General features: G+C 39.4%; 1 protein-coding gene across 1 annotated transcript in view; it reads left to right on the top strand.

Moving 5' to 3' along the window:
• The window catches only part of LOC133574051 (general transcription factor IIF subunit 2-like), an 88,050-nt gene that overhangs the window by 22,301 nt on the left and 40,076 nt on the right, over window positions 1-25,673 (top strand). The gene's annotated exons all lie outside the window — the stretch shown is intronic.

Here is a 25,673-nt window from a genome sequence, read left to right as displayed (position 1 = left end):
GAAAAAACTACTCAAGTACTGAGTAACTGATGAGTAACATACACACACACACATATATGTATGTATATATATATGTATATATATATATATATATATATATATATATATATATATACATACATATACATTGATATATACAGTATATAATTTATATGTATTTATTTTGCTGTTTTTGTTTACATGTTAAAGATGTTTTAATGAATATACATGCATGTTTAACATATAGATTCCTTTCTTTCATGAAGACTAGAATATAAGTTGGTGTATTACCTGATTCTGATGACTTGCGTTGATTGTAATCAGACAGTAGTGCTGATAACGTCCACGTTTTCAAATGGAGGAGAAGAAAAGTTCCTCCTTTCTGTCTAATACCACATGAAAGTGGTGGGTTTTTGACATCTTATTTGTACAGCTTCCATATTCGTTTTTATACACTTGAGAAGAAATATATTGGCGTCAATCTCCTTAGCTTGCTAGCTTGTTTGCGCTGGCTTTCGGAGACTCTTGTTTTGAAAGCGCAGACGCGATGGAGCGGCACTTTTATTGTGAAGACAGGAACTGTGCAGTCAGTCTTTAGGCTTTTGACGGGATGTACGGTTGAAATAAAAAAGTATCTTTTTTCCTTCACATTTTTGATTGATTGATTGGAACTTTTATTAGTAGATTGCACAGTACAGTACATATTCCGTACAATTGACCATATAACACCCCAATAAGTTTTTCAACTTGTTTAAGTCAGGTCATGTGACCACCTGGCTCTGTTTGATTGGTCCAACGTCACCAGTGACTACATTTGATTGGTGGAACGAAGTGAAACGTCACCAGTAAGGCAGGCACTTTGAAGGTCTGTCGGACAGACCAAAACAAACAAAGCGTGCATTAACAGATCGATAAAAATTAGTAGCGAGTAGCGAGCTGAATGTAGATAAAAGTAGCGGAGTAAAAGTAGCGTTCCTTCTCTATAAATATACTTAAGTAAAAGTAAAAGTATGTTGCATTAAAACTACTCTTAGAAGTACAATTTATCCCAAAAGTTACTCAAGTAGATGTAACGGAGTAAATGTAGTGCGTTACTACCCACCTCTGCTCTAGACCTAGAGTACCTTCCAGTTAAAATGCGGACAATTTTTACTCCAGTGAGTTTTCTTCAGCTGTTTTGATTGCGGCAGTTTACATAGCCCCTGATGCTAAAGTAAACTCTGTCCCCCGCCTGTTGCACTGCGCCATTAGCTCCCAGCTGAACAACTATCCAGAGGCAGTACACAATGGAAATGCGGAGGACTTCAATCACGTACTGTAGACTTAAAATCAGCAGTTCTCCAGACTCCCAAAAGCATTTGAAATGTACTACGGGTGGTAATATTTTTTTTTTTGGTAATAATAACATTCAACTCTGAGGGAAGGAGTGCACTGCATCTGTACTCCGCTACATCAAGCACCGCACAGACGAGGTCATCATCAACAAGTGCATCCGCGCTCATGCAAACTAAAAACCCTGGATGCCTCTCAGAACATGGCCTTAGGACCTTTTACAATTCTGCCAGGGCAAACCTGAAGAGGGGTGTAAAACAGGCCAAACTGCACTTTAAATATAAAATTGAAGACCTCCTCCACAGAAACAACCTGCGGCAGGTTTGGCAGGGAGTGCAAACCATGACGAACTATAAACCCTCACCAAACGCCGTGACTTGCGAAGCTTAACTGCTTCTTTTTCAGAGTTTGAACAAACAGTGCAGGTGACCTCATCACATTCACCATTCAACACCAGCCACTTATTCATGGTGGAGGAGCATGACTTAGGGGCACTTGCAGTAAAATCCAGTAATTTAGTTCATACCCTTCCGTAATCTATTCAAAATCTATTACTTTTTCAACATCTGTCCTTGTTTCTGAGATGGCGATTACTTTGAAGGGTTTGTTGAATTGTTACAAAATATGCTTCATGTTATATTTTGCATACAAGCTTCTACTTCTGAAATGAATAATTGACACATTTTTGTCAGATTTAATGTTATATTTGTCATTCATATAATAAAAACAAGTATTCTTAATGGGAGAAACAATAGTATCTGGATCTATATCATTCTCCAATTCCAGACTTTCATGGTCTGTTATGGAAGTTTTCAGCCATCTTTTGTGTTGCTTTATGATTGTCCATGAGTTTAGATGAATGTGCTCCTGAATCCATGTCTTGTTCAATGGTACCTTGGAACACAGTAGTGTTGCATACCTGCCAACTACTCCGGTTTTCCCGTAATTAGTACGGTTTTCATCAACCTATTCCGGGTTACGGTTGCAGTGATAAAAAATACGGTTTTTCATTAATTAAAAAAAAATATTTTTTTAAAAGTTTTATTCACGAAATCGCGTAACAACAAAGACAATCGACACTGCTTCCCGTAACTTCCTATCGAGCCATTCCGAATGCCATGCGCGAGGCTATTTATAGCACCGCTGCCAAGCACGAGGCATCAGTTGCCATTGTTTCCAAACGAGCGAACGATCATGGAATCAGCCGGAGAAAAATCGCAAACGAGTCTTAAACTGAAAAGAAAACTGCAGTCATTCCGTGAAGAATATTCAAAAGCCTATCCGGGAATAATTATCCGTTCCAAAAAGGGTGAAAACTACGCGAATTGCACCTTGTGCAGACAAGATTTTTCGATCGGACACGGAGGAATTAGCGATGTAAAAGACCACGTTGGGACAAAAAAACACAAGTCTAATGCCGTTGCTAGCGATACAAGTGGAAAACTTTCAACGTTTTTCGTCGCCCAAACAGATTCTTTGGATGTGATAAATGCCGAAGTTTTATTTGGATTTTAGCCACAAAAAGGTAATGACACCAATGTTATCTATTGGAATTGTTTAGTACTGTTATACTGTTAAGTGTTTATACTATTTATGCTTTCAAGTCCAAGTTGAAGAAATCTTGTTAAATGTTGACAGCATAACTACCAAAATACAGAAGTATGTCCTTAATATTTTTGCAGTGCTATTTCTGTTGAAAAGTTAAAATGATTACATTAGAGATGTGATGTGCCACTTTTCAAGTGTCTGATGGCTTAAATTAATTTTCATTAATTTTTCATATTTTGAATTCTTTTGAAAGGCTTACAAAAAAACTACATTTGAATTGTAATTCCATGCTATTGACAGGACTATTAATTTTAATGAAGTTAGCTTACCATGTTTACAGTATGATAATTGTGATAGAAATGTGAATTTTAGGCACAGAATATTTTTTACAATTGAACAAGGCAGTAGATTATACAAGCTTGGACAGAAAGTTAATAATGACACCAATTTTTCTTTTAATGGAATTGTTTAGTACTGTTATACCATTTGTAAAAAGTGTTTATACTGTTTATACTTTCAATTAACAAATTGAAGTCTTGTGAAAGGTTGACAGGATAACTGGCATTAACTGTCAAAATAATTTCAAACTATTGAAGTTAGCTTACAGAATAAACATGTCAATCAACCCATATGATTTTTGCTGTAATATTTTTGTTTTGAAAAGTCACTGTGACTGATAGAAAAGTGATGGTTTTAGCAACATTTTAACCTGTCTGAATGCAATCAATCATTTTGCGTCGGGCCCCCTGAACCCCCCACCAGGACTTTGTCCTGGACCTACCGGGGCCTGCGGCCCCTGGACCCTGGCTACTAGGTTTTTCTGATTTCAAAAGTTGGCAGGTATGGAATAAGAGGTGTGTATACTCAGTCGAAGCAAGTTTTGGCTTAGATGTCAGAGTTAAGACCTCATTGGCATACTAACTGCCTGAGCTCCTGCTTTTTGGCTTCTCGTTTTGGCTGAGAATTGCAAGTTTCATGCTCAAGAGCACAACTAGATCATGACGCCGTCAGAAGGCCATGTGTGGTGCTGATGCTGTAGCATAATGGAGCCTTTACGCGACACAGGAGACTGTTTACCCTGAGCTAACACAGCTAACTACACTCTCGCTCGCTGGCATCACACGTCGTTAGGGATGGGTACCGAAGCCGGTGCTTTTTTGGAACGAACCAGGACCTGCCTGTCTTACAGGGCAGTGATTCACATAACGACTTAAATGAGTCATTACGATTTTTTTTTTCTACATGTGAAACACTTCCTTGTGGTCTACATCAGTGTTTTTCAACCTTTTTTGAGGCAAGGCACATTTTTTTCATTAAAAATATGGAGGCACACCACCAGCAGAAAACATTAAAAAATGAAACTCTACCAGGTCGTCGTGCCTTATTTTGAGTTTGTTGGTGTTTTCCTGTGCTTTAGTTCTTGTCTTGCGCTGTTTTTTGGTGGCCCTTCCTGTTTTGTTGGCGTTTTCCTGTAGCAGTTTCATGTCTTCCTTTGAGCGCTATTGTGTTAGCAAGCAAGACTATTTAAGTTGTTGCTATCCTCCTTTGTGTGGACATTGTTGATTGTCATGTCCTGTACAGATGTACTTTGTGGACGCCGTAAGTTTTTGCTGTCGTCCAGCATTCTGTTTCTGTTTACTTTGTAGCCAGTTCAGTTTCACTTTCGTTTTGCATAGCCATTGCCTTTTCCTTTCCCTTTTGTTAATTTTTGGATTAAGCATTACATACCTTTTTTTACCTGCACACTGCCTCCCGCTCTGGTCTGCATATTGTGATCACAATCCTCGTCTCACCCGACCCATTGTGACTTTTACAAAGCAATTAACTACCTGCTGCCACCTACTGATGTGGAGTATTACATGGTTACCCTGCCGAGTTCTACACAGCACAGACACTAATGGGATGTGTGTTGAGCCCTTTCCTGTACACACTCTACACCAATGACTGCCGTAGCATCTCACCCACCACAACATACTTAAAATACTCAGATGACACAGCCATTCTCGCACTCCTCTCCAACAGTCAATCCATCCTGGACTATCATAACACAGTCAAACATTTCACAGAGTCATGCACAGCCAGTTATCTCGAAATCAATGTCAAAAAAATATGGTTCAACCCCCTCTCACTTCAGAACCCCATCATCATAAACACACAAACAGTTAAAACAGTTGACACTTTTAAATACCTGGGCGTAACCTTGGACAATAAACTCACCTTTTGATCAGCACACCACGGACATTCAAAAAAGAAGTCAACAAAGACTGTCAGCCATCCAAAAACTTAGAGGACTATACGTTGCACCTCATCTCCTGTTATTACTTTACCAAAGCATTGTTCAACCCATCCTTCTGTTCTGTTCCACATGTTTTTTCACCATGCTTTCTGTAACCAATCTAAACTCACACGCATTACAAACATAGCAGCTAAAATCATCGGCCTAGCCACACCCAACATTTCAGACTTAAACCACAGGTCCATCACCCGACTGGCAAAAACAATAGTCCAGGATATCACTCACCCACTACACCAATACATTATCCTACTACCATCAGGGCGCAGGTACAGAACTATCAAATTCCGGAGGGCCCGCCTCAGGAAAAGCCTTATCCCTGCAGCTATAGCCGCCCTTAACAGCAGGCCCGGCCGACCTGTCTGACAAGCCTGTAAATGTTTGTTGGTCATGTATGATGTCTTTTTGTTATTTTTTTTGTGATGTGTAATGTCTATTGTTTAAATGTACGGCAGTGACAATGAATTTCCCCAAGGGGACCAATAAATCTAAATCTAATCTAAATCTAAGCAACGGCACATTATTTGCAAATTATAATTATTGATTTGCAATCAATTTGGACCAATTAGGTGAAATTGCACAATTTCCCACGGTACACCAGACAATATCTCACGGGACACTAGTGTGCCGCGGCACAGTTGTTGAAAAACACTGGTCTACATAACATGTAATAGTGGTCCTTGGGTCAATACGTCGCATAGTTTCTGACCGTCTTTTCAAGATGCGCCGTTTTGTGGGCGGTCTTAGTTGTTTATGTTGGCTCAACTTCGACAGCTTCTTCTAATCTTAACCAATTGTGACTCCTAGTAAGCAACCAACCAATCATGGACGTTCTTATACGTGCAAGCGCGTCTTAGGAGGAAGAGGAGGGGTTTAGTAGCCCAGGGAGTGTTGAGTGGGAAGTGGGGGAGAACAAAGAACAAAACAAATAAGCCATGTTTGGTCATCCATCCATCTTCTTCCGCTTATCCGAGGTCGGGTCACGGGGGCAGCAGCCTAAGCAGGGAAGCCCAGACTTCCCTCTCCCCAGCCACTTCGTCCAGCTTCTCCCGGGGGATCCCGAGGCATTCCCAGGCCAGCCGGGAGACATAGTCTTCCCAACGTGTCCTGGGTCTTCCTCGTGGCCTCCTACCGGTCGGACGTGCCCTAAACACCTCCCTAGGGAGGCGCTCGGGTGGCATCCTGACCAGATGCCCGAACCACCTCATCTGGCTCCTCTCGATGTGGAGGAGCAGCGGCTTTACTTTGAGCTCCCCCCGGATGACAGAGCTTCTCACCCTATCTCTAAGGGAGAGCCCCGCCACCCGGCGGAGGAAACTCATTTCGGCCGCTTGTACCCGTGATCTTGTCCTTTCGGTCATAACCCAAAGCTCATGACCATAGGTGAGGATGGGAACGTAGATCGACCGGTAAATTGAGAGCTTTGCCTTCCGGCTCAGCTCCTTCTTCACCACAACGGATCGATACAGCGTCCGCATTACTGAAGACGCCGCACCGATCCGCCTGTCGATCTCACGATCCACTCTTCCCTCACTCGTGAACAAGACTCCGAGGTACTTGAACTCCTCCACTTGGGGCAAGATCTCCTCCCCAACCCGGAGATGGCACCCCACCCTTTTCCGGGCGAGAACCCAAGAGAATGTTTGGTCATTTTAATGTGAAATAAATTATATCGATATTACGATATTTTCTGAATTCATATCTTGTTTAAAAATATCGCTATATCTTACAAACTCGATATATCGCCCAGCCCTAAGTGACATTGCAGTAAATCACACACTGTTCACCTTCTTTAAGTTTGCACAGAAGACAATAATTTCCACAGAACTATATCAATGTGAGGTGTTAATGAAGCATTTTAAGTGGGGTTGCCAATGTTTATTTTACTCCTGTTTGTTTTACGTTGGGTCGAGGGAGAGGAGTCGCAGCCCCCGCTTTACCGTGTACCTCTTGCCTGGTATACTTGCTCGCCCCGGTATAAACTATTTGCTTGCTTAACGGAATTGCTATTGTGACATCCAGTGGACACATTTAGAACAGCAGTTTTGTTAATTCAAAAATATAACTCAATTTTACACTTTGCAAACTCATCTCGCAGGCCGGATTGAACCTGATCCGGGCCGCTTGTGTGACTTCCCTGGTTTAATGTAACTCTGCAGTGAGACCTCTTGTATCCATTTTGAACGGCAGAGATGAAGAAAGAAACACACAGATGTAGCAATTTATCGACGAATGCAGTTAAGTTCATTTTCCTTTATTGTTCCATGAAATGACTTATTGATCGGTCCCGGGCAACAATTGTATGACTTTTTTTTTAATGCGCCCGGACATCGGATATAATGCTTTTTATGGCCTATATTTGTCAAAATCCATCCATCCATCCATCCATCCATCTTCTTCCGCTTATCCGAGGTCGGGTCGCGGGGGCAGCAGCCTAAGCAGGGAAGCCCAGACTTCCCTCTCCCCAGCCACTTCGTCCAGCTCCTCCCGGGGGATCCCGAGGCGTTCCCAGGCCAGCCGGGAGACATAGTCTTCCCAACGTGTCCTGGGTCTTCCTCGTGGCCTCCTACCGGTCGGACATGCCCTAAACACCTCCTTAGGGAGGCGCTCGGGTGGCATCCTGACCAGATGCCCGAACCACCTCATCTGGCTCCTCTCGATGTGGAGGAGCAGCGGCTTTACTTTGAGCTCCCCCCGGATGGCAGAGCTTCTCACCCTATCTCTAAGGGAGAGCCCCGCCACCCGGCGGAGGAAACTCATTTCGGCCGCTTGTACCCGTGATCTTGTCCTTTCGGTCATAACCCAAAGCTCATGACCATAGGTGAGGATGGGAACGTAGATCGACCGGTAAATTGAGAGCTTTGCCTTCCGGCTCAGCTCCTTCTTCACCACAACGGATCGATACAGCGTCCGCATTACTGAAGACGCCGCACCGATCCGCCTGTCGATCTCACGATCCACTCTTCCCTCACTCGTGAACAAGACTCCGAGGTACTTGAACTCCTCCACTTGGGGCAAGATCTCCTCCCCAACCCGGAGATGGCACCCCACCCTTTTCCGGGCGAGAACCCAAGAGAATGTTTGGTCATTTTAATGTGAAATAAATTATATCAATATTACGATATTTTCTTAATTCATATCTTGTTTAAAAATATTGCTATATCTTACAAACTCGATATATCGCCCAGCCCTAACTGACATTGCAGTAAATCACACACTGTTCACCTTCTTTAAGTTTGCACAGAAAACAATCATTTCCACAGAACTATATCAATGTGAGGTGTTAATGAAGCATTTTAAGTGGGGTTGCCAATGTTTATTTTACTCCTGTTTGTTTTACGTTGGGTCGAGGGAGAGGAGTCGCAGCCCCGTTTTACCGTGTACCTCTTGCCTGGTATACTTACACTATTTGCTTGCTTAACGGAATTGCTATTGTGACATCCAGTGGACACATTTAGAACAGCAGTTTAGTTAATTAAAAAATGTAACTAAATTTTACACTTGGCAAACTCATCTCGCAGGCCGGATTGAACCTGATCCGGGCCGCTTGTGTGACTTCCCTGGTTTAATGTAACTCTGCAGTGAGACCTCTTGTATCCATTTTGAACGGCAGAGATGAAGAAAGAAACACACAGATGTAGCAATTTATCGACGAATGCAGTTATTGAGTTCATTGTCCTTTATAGTTCCATGAAATGACTTATTGATCGGTCCCGGGCAACAATTGTATGACTTTTTTTTTTAATGCGCCTGGACATCGGATATAATGCTTTTTATGGCTTAAATTTGTCAAAATCCATTTAATTAATATTAATGCTTTTTAATGACCCCCGGAAACCCTGTTAGTCCCACTGTTTTATTTATTTATATTGTCCGTTATGATTAGACACCTCATTGGCTTGTTTTACTTACAAGCAACTTCCAATGGTCTTTCTTGTGTCTTTTTGGGATGTTCAAGAATGAGAGATGATGGGATACTTTCTTCATGGAAAAGAAGTACAGAAACTAACAGCCAAGAACATGCCGTGCTTGCTCACTTTTTCATGCACGTAACAGAGAACCTGGCTAAAGCAATGGCAACTAATTAATGTGTTGCTTCTCCCGTGAGCTGATGAATAATAGCGAGCCAGGGCGAGTTGGCTGCGCTTGAGAACAATGAGAGTGAGGAGGAAGTATCGCATGTCATGCTTATGACAATTCGTCGATTCCTTTAATGAAATTTGTTTATGATGCAGAGTTTTCATTCATAGCTTTGTTTGTGTAAGTTAAGATTCCAAATGTGTTTAGATTTTTGTATTTATTTGTGCAATCCCAAAGGAGTATTCCCCAGGGGGGATGCTCTTTGTGCCACACTTTGAAAAAAACCCTGTTGTAGACAACCTGCTTGTTTTTCCCTTAAAGGGGAACTGCACTTTTTTTGTCCATCATTAACAATCCTTATGTACGACAAGAATACATGTTTGTTTTTTATAATGCATTATAACTTTTAGATAATGTTAAAGTCCCATCGCTAGTCACACATACACTAGGTGTGGTGAAATTACCCTCTGCATTTGACCAATCCCCATGTTCACTCCCTGGGAGGTGAGGGGAGCAGTGAGCAGCATCGGTGGCCGTGCTCGGGAATCATTTGGTGATTTAACCCCCAATTCCAACCCTTGATGCTGAGTGCCAAGCAGGGAGGCAATGGGTATCATTTTTATAGTCTTTGGTATGACTCGGCCGGGGTTTGAACTCACAACCTTCCAGTCTCAGGACGGACACTCTAACCACAAGGTCACTGGACAGGCTATAAACGCTAGCCAATGGGAGCCAATGGGATTCAATCTTTTCCGCCCAGAAAGCGCTCTAAAAAAACATCCAAAAACCTCTATCATTGTTTTATAGACATTATGTAGGTATATATGTAATGTAGCAAGATCCACAATATGTAATATTTACATATTTTGATGATTTTAAGTAGGGATGTCCAATAATGGCTTTTTGCCGATATTCCAATATTGTCCAATTCTTAATTACCGATACCGATATCAACCGATACCGATATATACAGTCGTGGAATTAACACATTATTATGCCTAATTTGGACAACCAGGTATGGTGAAGATAAGGTCCTTTTTTTTAAAATGAATCAAATAAAATAAGATAAATAAATTAAAAACATTTTCTTGAATAAAAAAGAAAGTAAAACAATATAAACACAGTTACATAGAAACTAGTAATTAATGAAAATGAGTAAAATTAACTGTTAAAAGTTAGTACTATTAGTAGACCCGCAGCCCACACAATCATATGTGCTTACGGACTGTATCCCTTGCAGACTGTATTGATATATATTCAGAGGTGGGTAGAGTAGCCAGAAATTGTACTCAAGTAAGAGTACTGTTACTTTAGAGATTTATTACTCAAGTAGAAGTAAGGAGTAGTCACCCAAATATGTACTTGAGTAAAAGTAAAAAGTATGTTGTGAAAAAATTACTCAAGTACTGAGTAACTGATGAGTAACCTGTTCGTTTAATGATGACGGCAACAAATAATACATAAAAATAGCAATGAGCAAATTCAGAGCCAGGAATATCTCTTAAGCAACTAAAACAATAATATATGTTACATAATAATACATTAAAATAAAAATAAAAAATTAAGGCAAATTGAGCCAAAATAACTTAACAGCACCATAGGCTCAGTGGGCATTCATTGATTGATTGATTGAAACTTTTATTAGTAGATTGCACAGTACAGTACATATTCCGTACAATTGACCACTAAATGGTAACACCCCAATACGTTAAACGTTAATCAATTACTTAATAAATGATCTACCTCATATATACATATACATACACACACACATATATATATATATATATATATATATATATATATATACACACATACATACATTTATATATACAGTATATAATTTATATGTATTTATTTTGCCGTTTTTGTTCACATGTTAAAGGTGTTTTAATGAATATACATGCATGTTTAACATATATATTCCTTTCTTTCATGAAGACAATAATATAAGTTGGTATATTACCTGATTCTGATGACTTGCATTGATTGTAATCAGACAGTAGTGCTGATAACGTCCACATTTTCAAATGGAGGAGAAGAAAAGTTCCTCCTTTCTGTCTAATACCACATGAAAGTGGTTGGTTTTTGGGATCTTATTTGTCCAGCTTCCATATTCGTTTTTATACACTTTACAAGAAATACATTGGCGGCAAACTCCATAGCTTGCTAGCTTGTTTGCGCTGGCTTTCGGAGACTCTTATTTTGAAAGCGCAGGCGCGATGGAGCGGCACTTTTATTGTGAAGACAGGAACTGGCTTAAGGGTTTTGACGGGAAGTACGGTTGAAATAAAAAAGTGTATTTTTTCCTTCACACTTTTGATTGATTGATTGAAACTTTTATTAGTAGATTGCACAGTACAGTACATATTCCGTACAATTGACCACTAAATGGTAACACCCCAATAAGTTTTTCAACTTGTTTTTTAAGTCGAGGTCCACGTGTGACGGTCATGTGACCGCCTGGCTCTGTTTGATTGGTCAAACGTCACCAGTGACTGCATCTGATTGGTGGAACGGAGTCAAACGTCACCAGTGACTGTATTTGGTGAAACGCAGGCACTTTGAAGGTCTGTCTGACAGACCAAAACAAACAAAGCGTGCATTAACAGATCGATAAAAATCAGTAGCGAGTAGCGAGCTGAATGTAGATAAATGGAGCAGAGTAAAAGTAGCGTTACTTCTCTATAAATATACTCAAGTAAAAGTAAAAATGTGTTGCATTAAAACTACTCTTAGAAGTACAATGTATCCCAAAAGTTACTCAAGTAGATGTAACGGAGTAAATGTAGCGCGTTACTACCCACCTCTGTATATATTGATATATAATGTAGGAACCAGAATATTAATAACAAAAAGAAACAACCCTTTTGTGTGAATGATGGATGGGGGAGGGAGGTTTTTTGGGTTGGTGCACTAATTGTAAGTGTATCTTGTGATTTTTATGTTGATTTAATAAAAATTAAAAAAAACGATACTGATAATTTACGATATTACATTTTAAAGCATTTATCGGCCGATAATATCGGCAGGCCGATATTATTGGACATCTCTAATTTTAAGCATACAGCGGCGTGTTCATTTTACAGAGGCATCACAACGTTGGCTTTTCCCTTCAACAACAACACTACTAATCATGGCAGACTTTATGAGAGACAACAAAGACTATTTTGGGACACATGATGATCCAGAAACTATATTTTTGATCCTGAATATAAGGAGGATGATCTTCAAGTTTTAGAAGCTGTGTGCTAAACAGATCCAGCTTTAGTGAAACACTAAGCATCACTTAGTAACTGAAGCTGTGTTCTAAACAGATCCAGCTTTAGTGAAACACTAAGCAGCATGTAGCAGTTGCTAAGTGCTAAACAAGATATACGAACAATGAATATAATAAATAGTCACTTACTGTACAATGCCTGCTCTCACTTGGATGCTGACTGAAGGGATGTTTATATCTTCTTATCTAGACGAAGAATTAATCAAGCCACAGAGTAAAAAGTTCCGCAAACTAGCGTCTTTTCGTGTCTTTCTCGCCATCTCCGGGTAAAAGTTGGATGTCAAAGTTGACCAACTTGTCGGTCTATGTCCACAATCTTCTACTCTCCAGGTGAGACATGATTTATAATCTAGAATTAACTTTCACCAACTCACAGGCGACGCAGCAGTTCAGTATGTAAATATAGCAGCATAAGCTAGTTGGCTCTCTTGTGATCATGGCGCCGCAAAAACAATTTTTTTTCCTGCGTTAGCGCTTATAATAACAATATTGCTAATACTTGGCTGGCATTCAATATTGTTGCCACATTTTGGATATATTTTTAGAGGGATTTACGGGTGCAGTAGAGTACTCCCATTAGCTGCATTGTTAGCCACCTCGTACTTGCCATATTTTAGGAATGAAAATGCATTTTTTTTAAAAGTGTGTTCTTGCCTTACATAAGAATTGTGTATTATGGGCAAAATTCTATAAAAGGTGCAGCCCCCTTTTAGTGGTGAGACTGCAAGATGGTTTGTTTTGTGCTTCTCACCTGAAAGTTTCTGTTCAGGAGAGAGCACACAGAAAATAATACAAATAATAATAGAAGAAATGAACAAATTAAAAAGATGGTTTGACAAAAACAGACTATCTTTGAATCTCAGTAAAAGTAAAATAATGCTATTTGGTAATAGTAGAAAAGAGCATCATACACAAATACAAATAGACGGAGTAGACATAGAAAGGGTAAAAGAAACTAGATTTTTGGGAGTATTAATAGATGATCAAATGAACTGGAAATCTCATATACAAAACATACAACATAAGGTGGCAAAAAACATTTCAATAATGAATAAAGCAAAATATGTCCTGGGCCAAAAATCACTACATATTCTCTACTGCTCGCTAGTGTTACCATATCTGAGTTATTGTGCAGAAATATGGGGAAATAACTACAAATGTGCGCTACATTCGCTAACCGTGTTACAAAAAAGATCAGTTAGAATAATACATAATGTTGGATATAGAGAACATACAAACCCTTTATTTATTAAGTCAGAAATATTAAAGTTCGGTGATTTGGTAAAATTGCAAACAGCTAAAATGATGTACAAAGCAAACTATAACCTGCTACCAAAGAATGTACAACAATTCTTCTCAACTAAAGAGGAGAAATATAACCTTTAGAGGAAAAAATAATTTAAAACATTTATATGCACGTACAACACTTAGAACTTTTAGCATATCAGTATGTGGAATTAAATTATGGAATGGATTAAGTAAAGAAGTTAAAAATTGTACTGATATGATCCAGTGTAAGAGGTTGTTCAAAATAATAGTGCTTACAGAGTACAAAGAAGAAGAATTATGAGAAATACTTTCAACCTTATTGAAAATAAGATATTCATCTCAGTATGTTAATAATGACTGAATTAATTAATTAATTACATATTACAAAACTGTTGTATACTATTTCATAAATGTTATTTTATTATATAAAAAGGTCAGTAAATGATTCTATATATTTGTAAACGCTTTGAAGTGGGAAAGGGGTGGGATTAAATAAGCTTCGCTTCTTCCTACTCCTTTTCGGGCATGATGTAAAATGAAATGATATGAAATTGTGTGATGTATTATGATGTAAGTGTGTTCATGTTCCAAATAAACTAAAGAAAGAAAGTGGAATGTATTTGGCTTCCCTACTTCTTGTTTCTTCTCCCCTTCTGCTCTGACTTCTCTTTCCGGACCTGAAGATATGAATCTCAGGAATGCGAGTTATTTTCTAGCTACTTTCTGGCACGAGACTGAGGCCTGATTATAAAGACGGGTGTGTTGGAGTGAGAACGATGATGGAGGTGTAAGAACTGAAAATTGCCCAGCTTGCCTTGATCTTTTCATTCTTCTTGTTTTTTGTCTCATTTTTCTTTTCACTCAATTTTTGAAAGCTGCATTTGGATGAGACATGAATCATCTGACCTTGCTATCAGTCAGTACTGCAGTCACTTATTTTCAAAATATGTGAACGGCATGCTTCTGACAGAACAGTAAAGCGTTTGATTGTATTGACAATGCTGAATTTGAACTAGTAGTTGTGGTGTTTGTCGGTGTGAATGGTTCTTACTTGCTCTGACCGTGAGTAATGGAACATGTTAGAGGTGGATGTATGAGTCATGGTGGGCTTCAGGGCATCACCTGCACAAGTAGGAGCGTTCACTTACTGTGGATGAGTGTTTTTTTAGGCTGGCACGTAGGAAGGGCATGGCTATCGAGTCTCTTGTTGCGCATATGGTTTTATTTACTTTTCACATTTGAATCATACACTTGCTTATCTGCAGAAAAAACTGTCATGAGCAATCATTTCGGTCGTCCTTTTATAATATAGTAAGCTACAGGTACAGTATATAAATTGCTAATGTCATACCTGCCAACTACTCCGGTTTTCCCGTAATTAGTACGGTTTTCATCAACCTATTCCGGGTTACGGTTGCAGTGATAAAAAATACGGTTTTTCATTAATTAAAAAAAAATATTTTTTTTTTAAGTTTTATTCACGAAATCGCGTAACAACAATGACATTCGACCTGCTTCCCGTAACTTCCTATCGAGCCATTCCGCGAGGCTATTTATAGCACCGCTGCCAAGCACGAGGCACCTGTTGCCATTGTTTCCAAACGAGCGAACGATCATGGAATCAGACGGAGAAAAATCGCATACTTATCCGTTCGCATAATTATCCGTTCCAAAAAGGGTGAAAACTACGCAAATTGCACCTTGTGCAGACAAGATTTTTCGATCGGACACGGAGGAATTAGCGATGTAAAAGACCACGTTGGGACAAAAAAACACAAGTCTAATGCCGTTGCTAGCGATACAAGTGGAAAACTTTCAACGTTTTTCGGATTTTAGCCACAAAAAGGTAATGACACCAATGTTATCTATTGGAATTGTTTAGTACTGTTATACTGTTAAAAGTGTTTATACTGTTTATGCTTTCAAGTCCAAGTTGAAGAAATCTTGTTAAATGTTGACAGCATAACTACCAAAATACAGAAGTATGTCCTTAATATTTTTGCAGTGCTATTTCTGTTGAAAAGTTAAAATGATTACATTAGAGATGTGATGTGCCACTTTTCAAGTGTCTGATGTCTTAAATTAATATTCATTCATTTTTCATATTTTGAATTATTTTGAAAGGCTTACAAAAAAACTACATTTGAATTGTAATTCCATGCTATTGACAGGACTATTAATTTTAATGAAGTTAGTTTACCATGTTTACAGTATGATAATTGTGATAGAATTGTGAATTTTAGGCACAGAATATTTTTTACAATTGAACAAGGCAGTAGATTATACAAGCTTGGACAGAAAGTTAATGACACCAATTTTTTTTTTAATGGAATTGTTTAGTACTGTTTACCATTTGTTTACTGTAAAAAGTGTTTATACTGTTTATACTTTCAATTAACAAATTGAAGTCTTGTGAAAGGTTGACAGGATAACTGGCATTAACTGTCAAAATAATTTCAAACTATTGAAGTTAGCTTACAGAATAAACATGTCAATCAACCCATATGATTTTTGCTGTAATATTTTTGTTTTGAAAAGTCACTGTGACTGATAGAAAAGTGATGGTTTTAGCAACATTTTAACCTGTCTGAATGCTAATAATCATTTTGCGTCGGGGGGGCGAAGCCTGAACCCCCCACCAGGACTTTGTCCTGGACCTACCGGGGCCTGCGGCCCCTGGACCCTGGCTACTAGGATTTTCTGATTTCAAAAGTTGGCAGGTATGTAATGTGGATGTTGCTCTGCTTTAAGAGTGGCTTTACAAAAGTTGCATAAGTGCACAAGCAAGCATTATGTGTAAGTCTTAATAATGGGCGTCTGCTGTATGTCAACATACTGTACAGTGTTCCAAATAAAAAACGCAGCCATGTAATTAGCCAATACTTTGTGTATGTATCGAAAAATGGGTTTAGTCCCAACAATGGCAAATATTTACTTGGGACACATCTCCAGTGCAGGCATGTAAAATTCCCACGAAAACGTGGAATTCTGCGTTTTTTTAACATTCCTTTTCTCATCAAAATATCACTTATGTGGGTTTTTTTTTTTTTTTTTAAGTGAAATATCAATTAAAATATGATCTAAACAAAATGTGTTGAAGGCTTGACAGGTCAAACCATAAGATTAGTGTAAACTTATATTTTTATACAATTGTATGTTGGTATTATTTCTATGTTGAAAGACATCAGCAAAACTAGCAGGCAACTAGGGATGTCCCGATCCAGGTTTTTGCACTTCCGATCCGATACTGTTTTTGCACTTCCGATCCGATACCGATACTGACCGATACCGATACTGGCCTATCCGAGCATGTATTAAAGTTTAAAGTTATTTAGCCTACTTAGTTGTCAGATTCATGTTGAAAAGGGTTTTAGTACTCTTGATAACAACTAGCAAGCTGAATTAGGTGAGTTTGAATAATACACAATAGTTGGTAACAAGAAACTGACCTGTTTATTCAAGGATGAACACAAAATAGACAAAATTATACATGACAAACAGAAATGGCATCATTGAACTAGGGCTGGGCGATATGGCCTTTTTTTAATATTGCGATATTTTAAGGCCATATTGCGATACACGATATATATCTCGATATGTTGCCTTAGCCTTGAATGAACACTTGATGCATATAATCACAGCAGTATGATGATTCTATGTGTCTACATTAAAACATTCTTCTTCATACTGCATTAATATATGCTACTTTTAAACTTTCATGCAGAGAGGGAAATCACAACAAAAAAAAATCACTATTTTTTTCATACGGTGTTGATGTGGAAATGTTTGCCCCGGCATTTTGATGGTGTGTGCGTGTGGCACCGAATGGAGATAAGCGTCTCGACAGACGTTACAATATTTGAACAATGATGACGAAAACTGTTTTCTCTGTCGTGTCCGTGTGTCGAAAATTGTTATGCGCTTATTTTTTTATTTGATTTTGTGCGTGGCATAGATTTGCCGTGCGCAGAGGACGCTTGAGCAGGCGCGCACCTTAGCGGTTGCGCTAGCATCACAGCTAACGTTAGCCATGCCGCTACCTCGCTCTCTGCTGGGAGAGGGCGTATACGTATGTGACGTATGACGTGACAGTATGTGACGTACGACGTGACAGTATGTGACGTGTGTAAGAAGGTGCGCTCGCTGTCTGTAAGAGGGAGACACAGGAAAGAGTGAGAAGAGCTTGTCGTGTAATGCCAGCAGCTAAAAGTACCTGCGTGAGAATCCCCAGACCTGTGGATGTGTTGAAGGTGTGCTGGAAAATGCGGAACGGAAATTAGGGAGCAGCAGAAAAGTGGAATGTATTATTTAAATCGGTGCGTTGGAAAACTAAACTGGATCTGGATCGGCATTTTCCCATGCCTTGCCGTTACGCATTTTTTTTCAAATATCGGCGGCCGATCCGATCCAAACATCGGATCGGGACATCCCTACAGCTAACCATCTACTTTTATTTCAACCTGAAGTGGTGTTGATTGCACTTCATTTTTAATATTAATATTGTTGCTTTTATGTTGAAAAACAGCAAAAATGCTGGTTACTGTGGTTGAATTGAGCATTTCTTGAATACTGAAAATAAGTGTAGAAAATGTTTCCTTATGTTAATTCAACCTAAAGTGTTTATTCAAATTAGATGTTAATGCCTTGGCCATTAATTGTTTACTTGCTTGTTTGTATCCATAATTTATTTGCACATAATTCCCTTACAGGAATATAGGAAACGTCACCTGCAGTGTCCATTATACACTATTTATTTCACACTCATACTAAGATTTTTTTTTTTTGCTCAAAAGTTACTGAATTGATTACAACTCACTGAATCATGTTGGATCGTAATGTTCTAAATCAACTAATATCATCCTTGAATCGTTAATATGAATTGTTGCACTCCTGATATCTACCTCTCTTTGCAGTCGTGAATGAAATAGTTTCATTATTGTTGATCCTTTAAAACAGCATTAAGTCACTTTTCAACCTTTATAAAATATGTTAACTTTTGGGATGATACATGGTTGAATGATACCTCTGTCATGACCTGAGGGGGTCTGTACCGTTTTTACTGGCACTTAGCAACTTTGAGGAGGGTGGCAAGAACCACTCCTCCTTCCCCATTCATTAAAAAGACGAAAGTCGATTGCGAACGCCTACAAATGTTCTCATAGACAGCCATTTTGCTTTTCCACTGTCATGATGTAATGCCATCGCCAATTCACATATTGTGACTTACAAGCAGAGGTGGGTAGTAACGCGCTACATTTACCCCGTTACATCTACTTGAGTAACTTTTGGGATAAATTGTACTTCTAAGAGTAGTTTTAATGCAACATACTTTTACTTTTACTTGAGTATATTTATAGGGAAGAAACGCTACTTTTACTCCGCTACTTTTATCTACATTCTACTCGCTACTAATTTTTATCGATCTGTTAATGCACGCTTTGTTTGTTTTGGTCTGTCAGACAGACCTTCAAAGTGCCTGCGTTACTGGTGACGTTTCACTCCGTTCCACCAATAAAATGCAGTCACTAGTGACGTTTGACTCCGTTCCACCAATCAGATGCAGTCACTGGTGACGTTGGACCAATCAAACAGAGCCAGGCGGTCACATGACCTGACTTAAACAAGTTGAAAAACTTATTGGGGTGTTACCATTTAGTGGTCAATTGTACGGAATATGTACTGTACTGTGCAATCTATTAATACAAGTTTCAATCAATCAATCAAAAGTGTGAAGGAAAAAAGACCCTTTTTTATTTCAAACGTACATCCCGTCACAAGCCTAAAGACTGACTGCACAGTTCCTGTCTTCACAATAAAAGTGCCGCTCCATCGCGCCTGCGCTTTCAAAACAAGAGTCTCCGAAAGCCAGCGCAAACAAGCTAGCAAGCTACGGAATTTGCCGCCAATGTATTTCTTGTAAAGTGTGTGAAAACGAATATGGAAGCTGGACAAATAAGATACCAAAAACCAACCACTTTCATGTGGTATTAGACAGAAAGGAGGAACTTTTTTTCTCCTGCATTTGAAAACGTGGACGTTAAGCACTGCTGTCTGATTACAATCAATGCAAGTCATCAGAATCAGGTAATACACCAACTTATATTCTTGTCTTCATGAAAGAAAGGAATCTATATGTGTTAAACATGCATGTATATTCATTAAAACACCTTTAACATGTAAACAAAAACGACAAAATAAATAAATATAAATGATATACTGTATATATCAATGTATGTGTATATATGTATATATATATATATATATATATATATATATATATGTATATATGATATGTATATATATATATGTATATATGATATGTGTGTGTATGTTACTCATCAGTTACTAAGTACTTGAGTAGTTTTTTCACAACATACTTTTTACTTTTACTCAAGTAAATATTTGGGTGACTACTCATTACTTTTACTTGAGTAATAAATCTCTAAAGTAACAGTACTCTTACTTGAGTACAATTTCTGGCTACTCTACCCACCTCTACTTACAAGGCAATCATCGTTTTGCTGTGTTATGGAGTAAACGGTTTTCTGACACACAGCTGCTAAGTGTAACAACAAGGGGTCAGGATGGATTTTGAAAGTAACAAATGATCCATTATATTTGCCTGATTTGCTCAATAGTTGATAGGAAACAGTGTAATTTTCCAGATTTTTGAATTGCATTGTACTACTTAGGATAATTGTACTACTAAGATGAAAATGGCCCACATTATAGTGAAATGGTCGGATAAAAAGTGTTTCTCCTTGAGGGAAGAGGATGATTGGCCTACTTTCAGCATGCTCTCCCAAAGGACTTTAGCAGACTGAGTTGCACTGTGGTAGAGACAAGTCAATGTGACTTATTACTGTATTTCTATGTTTCAAAGCAGGTCGTAAGTGTGTCCTTAAGCATGACTCACCTGGCAATAATTAACAGAGAAAACACATGATTGCCAGTTTAATTGTTAAAAACCTGAGTCGCATGTATTTGATGACTATGGCTTTGTTTACACTGGAAACCAAATCTGAATATTTTTTATTTTTTGCCCTTGGTGCTTCAAATCTGGTATTTCCACATCACATTTGCGCCACATCGGGAGGTAGCCTGAATCCGTTTGGACTCTGATCTATTAGTGAGTTTTACGTCATGTTTGGTCGAGCTGTCATTCGTGTGCGCTGGAAAAGACACGGCCCGCCAACAGAAGTGGATACGTCATCACAACATCCGGTTTCAGTGATGGAAGTCTTTTTTTCGTGGGCTGAAATTTCACTAGTCAACAATGCGTAAATAATATGCATACTTGCCAACCCTCCCGGATTTTCCGGGAGACTCCCGAAATTCAGCGCCTCTCCCGAAAACCTCCCGGGACAAATTTTCTCCCGAAAATCTCCCGAAATTCTGGCGGAGCTGGAGGCCACGCCCCCTCCAGCTCCATGCGGACCTGAGTGACGTGTTGACAGCCTGTTGTACATGCACATGTGACCCACCCATAATGTGTCACATTTTTGTGTTGATTTATTTAGTACATTTTGTGGTTTGAATTCGTTTTTGGAGCTGTCATTACACATTTATCAGTATTCACATTGGTCAGTAGGGGGCAGTAGGGCGTTTCTTCCCAATTGAATGCTATCACCTGCAGACCGGAAGTGTCTTGTCATTCTGATGAGCGCGACCAGTCTGTGAACAATTGAAACGTCCTGTGTGCTTTTTCCTCCTGTATAACAGGTTAGTTTTGGTGAATCAACTCACTGAATAATATCCATGTGATCTTTATAAGTTTAAGTACACATTCTGATGGTGGAGCCTAACTCTAAAGTGTTTGTGAGTTGTTTGTATTTGTGAATGAATCCAGTGCACAGCTGCAGTAATCAATACAAAATGGCGACGTGAGTACGCAATGTTTATATAGGAACTTCTGATCCTAATTCAGACTCCCAAATTAGAGCTCCCGTTTTCTTATTGATTTTATAATGTATATTTGTATAATGTGTGTGTTCTGAAATAGTGACAGAGAATAGAACAAGGAGGGACAATTCAACCCTTAACTCAACAATGAGTAGAGTGTTATGTGTGTGTATATGTGTAAATAAATGAACACTGAAATTCAAGTATTTCTTTTATTTATTTATTTATTTATATATATATATATATATATATATATATATATATATATCGTAACCACGCCCCCCGCCCCCCACCTCCCAAAATCGGAGGTCTCAAGGTTGGCAAGTATGATAATATGCCATATGAAATATTTAAACTTATTATATACACTCGGATTCCTAAGAAATAGTGCTTGTCGAAGGACCGGAAATTACGTGTCCGCTGTGGCATATTTGCTTACGTTTTTAACGAAAGTGAGTTGTAAAACAATGCTAACGTAGATCCACGCTGTTGTCTGTGTCTCCTCTTCTTAACAGCCAAAAAAAGATTAGAACCCTCCCAAATATATTACAGTATACATTCCATTCATACATTATATTACTTCATACTTGCCAACCCTCCCGGATTTTCCGGGAGACTCCCGAAATTCAGCGCCTCTCCCGAAAACCTCCCGGGACAAATTTTCTCCCGAAAATCTCCCGAAATTCAGGCGGACTCAGGTCCATGAGGACCTGAGTCCGCTAACCCACAATATAACCAGCATACCTGCCCAATCACGTTATAACTGTAGAATGATGGAGGGCGAGTTCTTGGTTTCTTATGTGGTTTTATTGTTAGGCAGTTTCATTAACGTCCTCCCAGCGCGGCAACAACACACAACAACAGCAGTCACGTTTTTGTATACCGTAAAGCAGTTCGTCTGCCGTAAACAGCAATGTTGTGACACTCTTAAACAGGACAATACTGCCATCTAGTGCATTTGATGAAAGCACTTTTGTGCGTGCCACACATCAATGCATCATCAGAGTTCAGCATGGTTAGAAAAATAGTGACAGAGAATAGAACAAGGATGGACAATTCAACCCTTAACTCAACAATGAGTAGATGAGTGTTATGTGTGTGTATATGTGTAAATAAATGAACACTGAAATTCAAGTATTTATATATATATATATATATATATATATATATATATACATATAAATAAATGTTGGCAAGTATGTATTACTTGAATTTGTTTTTACGTGGAAAAAAAAAAAAATGGCAACTTTTATTGGGATATCAGAATCAGAATCAGCTTTATTGTCATTACGCAAGGTAACGAGATTGAGGCCATTCCATACAGTGCGATGTGTGCATGCTAGAAAAACAATGTGCAAATATATAAAAAATTTAGAAGTGCAATGAATATGGTGTGAAATGAATATATACATGAAAAAAAAATATCCTTGTTTATTTACGGAACCTGGTGAACTTCGTTTGTTTTCTCTATTTATCGAACTGCGCATGCAAGTGACGTCCGGGCCACATTGGGGCCAGAGCGCGTTTTGACTGGAGTCTGATAAAGATAACATTTTACTTGTACCGTAATCCAAACAAGCAACTGGAAAAAATATCGTATTTTCATTTTGGCCTGCAGTGTAAACGTAGTTAATTACAATTGTCCTACCATTTTTGACAAAATGACATCTAAGGCTCCGTTTACACTGCACATCAGATATGATTTTTTTGCCCTCAAGAGACACAGATGAGATTTTTTTTTTGCCAGTCTAAATGCTTCAAAATGCTTCAAATCTGATCTTTTGGCATCAGATTCAGGCCACATCAGGAGGTAATCCTGAATCCGATTGGAATCTGATCTTTTCAATTGTGACTTCAGTCTAAACGCAATGCGACCTGAATGAGACCCGTATGTGACTTTTTTTGTCAGCTTTGGGCGAGCTAAGTCATTCGTGTGCGCCGGAAGTCGATATTTCCTCCAACATACGGTTTCAGTGACCAAAAATCTATTGAAGACGACCACATTTTTGGTGCATCGCTTGTCAATAGTGAGCAAATGGGCTATATGTATTTTGATTTTGAAATAGCGATTGTTGAAAGACTGGAATTGAAGCTGTGGCACATTTGCTTACATGTGAGTTGAAAAATAAAGCTCCTGTAGATCCACGCTGATGTCTGTGACTCCTCTACCAAACGGCCATAAAAAGATTACAACCGTCCCAAATATATTACACTGTATACACCCATTCATGCATTATTTTACTTTAATTTACTTTCACGTAAAAGTTACTCATTTTAAAGTGTTGGAACTTTTATTTTGTAGTAGTAGCGACTTCCTCCCGGTCAACTTCTTTTGTTTTCACATAATCGGAGTGCGCATGCAAGTGACGTCGAGGCCACATCGGGGCCTGTGCACATTTACATTTTACGACTCAGCTGGAAGAAAATCAGATCTCCAAAAAATCCGATTTTGGGCCACTTTGGCCCGCAGTGTAAACATAGTCTAAAATTATGAAGGGGAGATTTGTAAGGCTATAGACGTAATTGACATGATGCACACCCAAATGACTTGGCAGTTATTTGAGCATAGTTACATTGACATTACATTAAATGTTTTCGTGTTAGCTTTCAGTCAACACATTTGGTAAATAGAGTACAGGCCAAAAGTTTGGACACACCTTCTCATTCAATGTGTTTTCTTTATTTTCATGACTATTTATATTGTAGATTGTCACTGAAGACATCAAACCTATGAATGAACACAAAAAAGGTGAAATAATTGAAAACATGTTTTATATTCTAGTTTCTTCAAAATAGCCGCCCTTTGCTCTGATTACTGCTTTGCACACTCTTGGCATTCTCTCGATGAGCTTCAAGAGGTAGTCGCCTGAAATGCTTTTCACTTCACAGGTGTCATAGTTTTGATGCTTTCAGTGACAATCTAGTCATGAAAATAAAGAAAACGCATTGAAATGAGGTGCGTGTCCAAATGTTTGGCCTGTACTGTATGTGATGCTTTTCCAGTCTTGATCCATATTTCCTTACTTAAAGTTATGCTTTAATGTTTGTAAAAAAAAATGTACAATTATAATATTCAATTGGAAACGAAATTGCATGATTTGAAAGGGTTTGTGAATGGTCGTCTATGTGCTCGGTAGAGATGCGCGGATAGGCAATTATTTCATCCGCAACCGCATCAGAAAGTCGTCAACCATCCGCCATCCACCCGATCTAACATTTAATCAGAACCGCACCCGCCCGTTGTTATATATCTAATATCGACGATGCAAGGCATTAGTGAGGTTATAGAGCTTTTGCCTGTTAAAGAAAGGAGACTGATCCAATGCAGCACAGACATTCGTGTGCCACGCTGTCACGGCCCAGACGCACACCAGTGCGCAATCATATGGGAGCCGCGCTGAGCGCACCTCCAAGCGCGTCTCGCTGCCGGCGACGGCCGGGTATGGGCCCGACGCTCCAGCGCCATCCATTTTCAGGGCTAGTTGATTCGGCAGGTGGGTTGTTACTCACTCCTTAGCGGGTTCCGACTTCCATGGCCACCGTCCTGCTGTCTATATCAACCAGGGTGAGCCCCACCCCATTCGTGAGCGCACTGCGCGCAGAGTGACCCCTGTTACGCGCCCCCGGCAACAGGGGTGGCGGGCAGGTAAGCTGCGCTGGCGGAGCGCGCGGAGTGACCCCTGTTACGAGCCCCCGGCCACGGGGGTGGCGGGCAGGTAAGCTGCTTACCTGCTGCGCGTGACGCCGGCCGCGGCGAAGGCGGACGAGGCGGGGTGTCTGTGCGGTGGTGACCCTGGACGTGCGTCGGGCCCTTCTCGCGGATCGCCTCAGCTACGGCTCCCGGTGGGGCCCTCTCGGGGGAAGGGGCCTCGGTCCCGGACCCCGGCGAGGCGTCCCTTCTCCGCTCCGTAAAAGTGTCCATCTCTTTTTTTTTTTCTTCTTCTGTTGTGGCATATGCTGCAGGTGCCTGCTCGTTTTTCGTATGTGGGT

The sequence above is a fragment of the Nerophis lumbriciformis genome, linkage group LG31, assembly GCF_033978685.3.
Source record: "Nerophis lumbriciformis linkage group LG31, RoL_Nlum_v2.1, whole genome shotgun sequence".
NCBI classification, from domain to species: Eukaryota; Metazoa; Chordata; class Actinopteri; order Syngnathiformes; family Syngnathidae; genus Nerophis; species Nerophis lumbriciformis.
The sequence above is the reverse complement of the archived record's forward strand: the minus strand, read 5'-3'. Positions and strand labels throughout refer to the sequence as shown.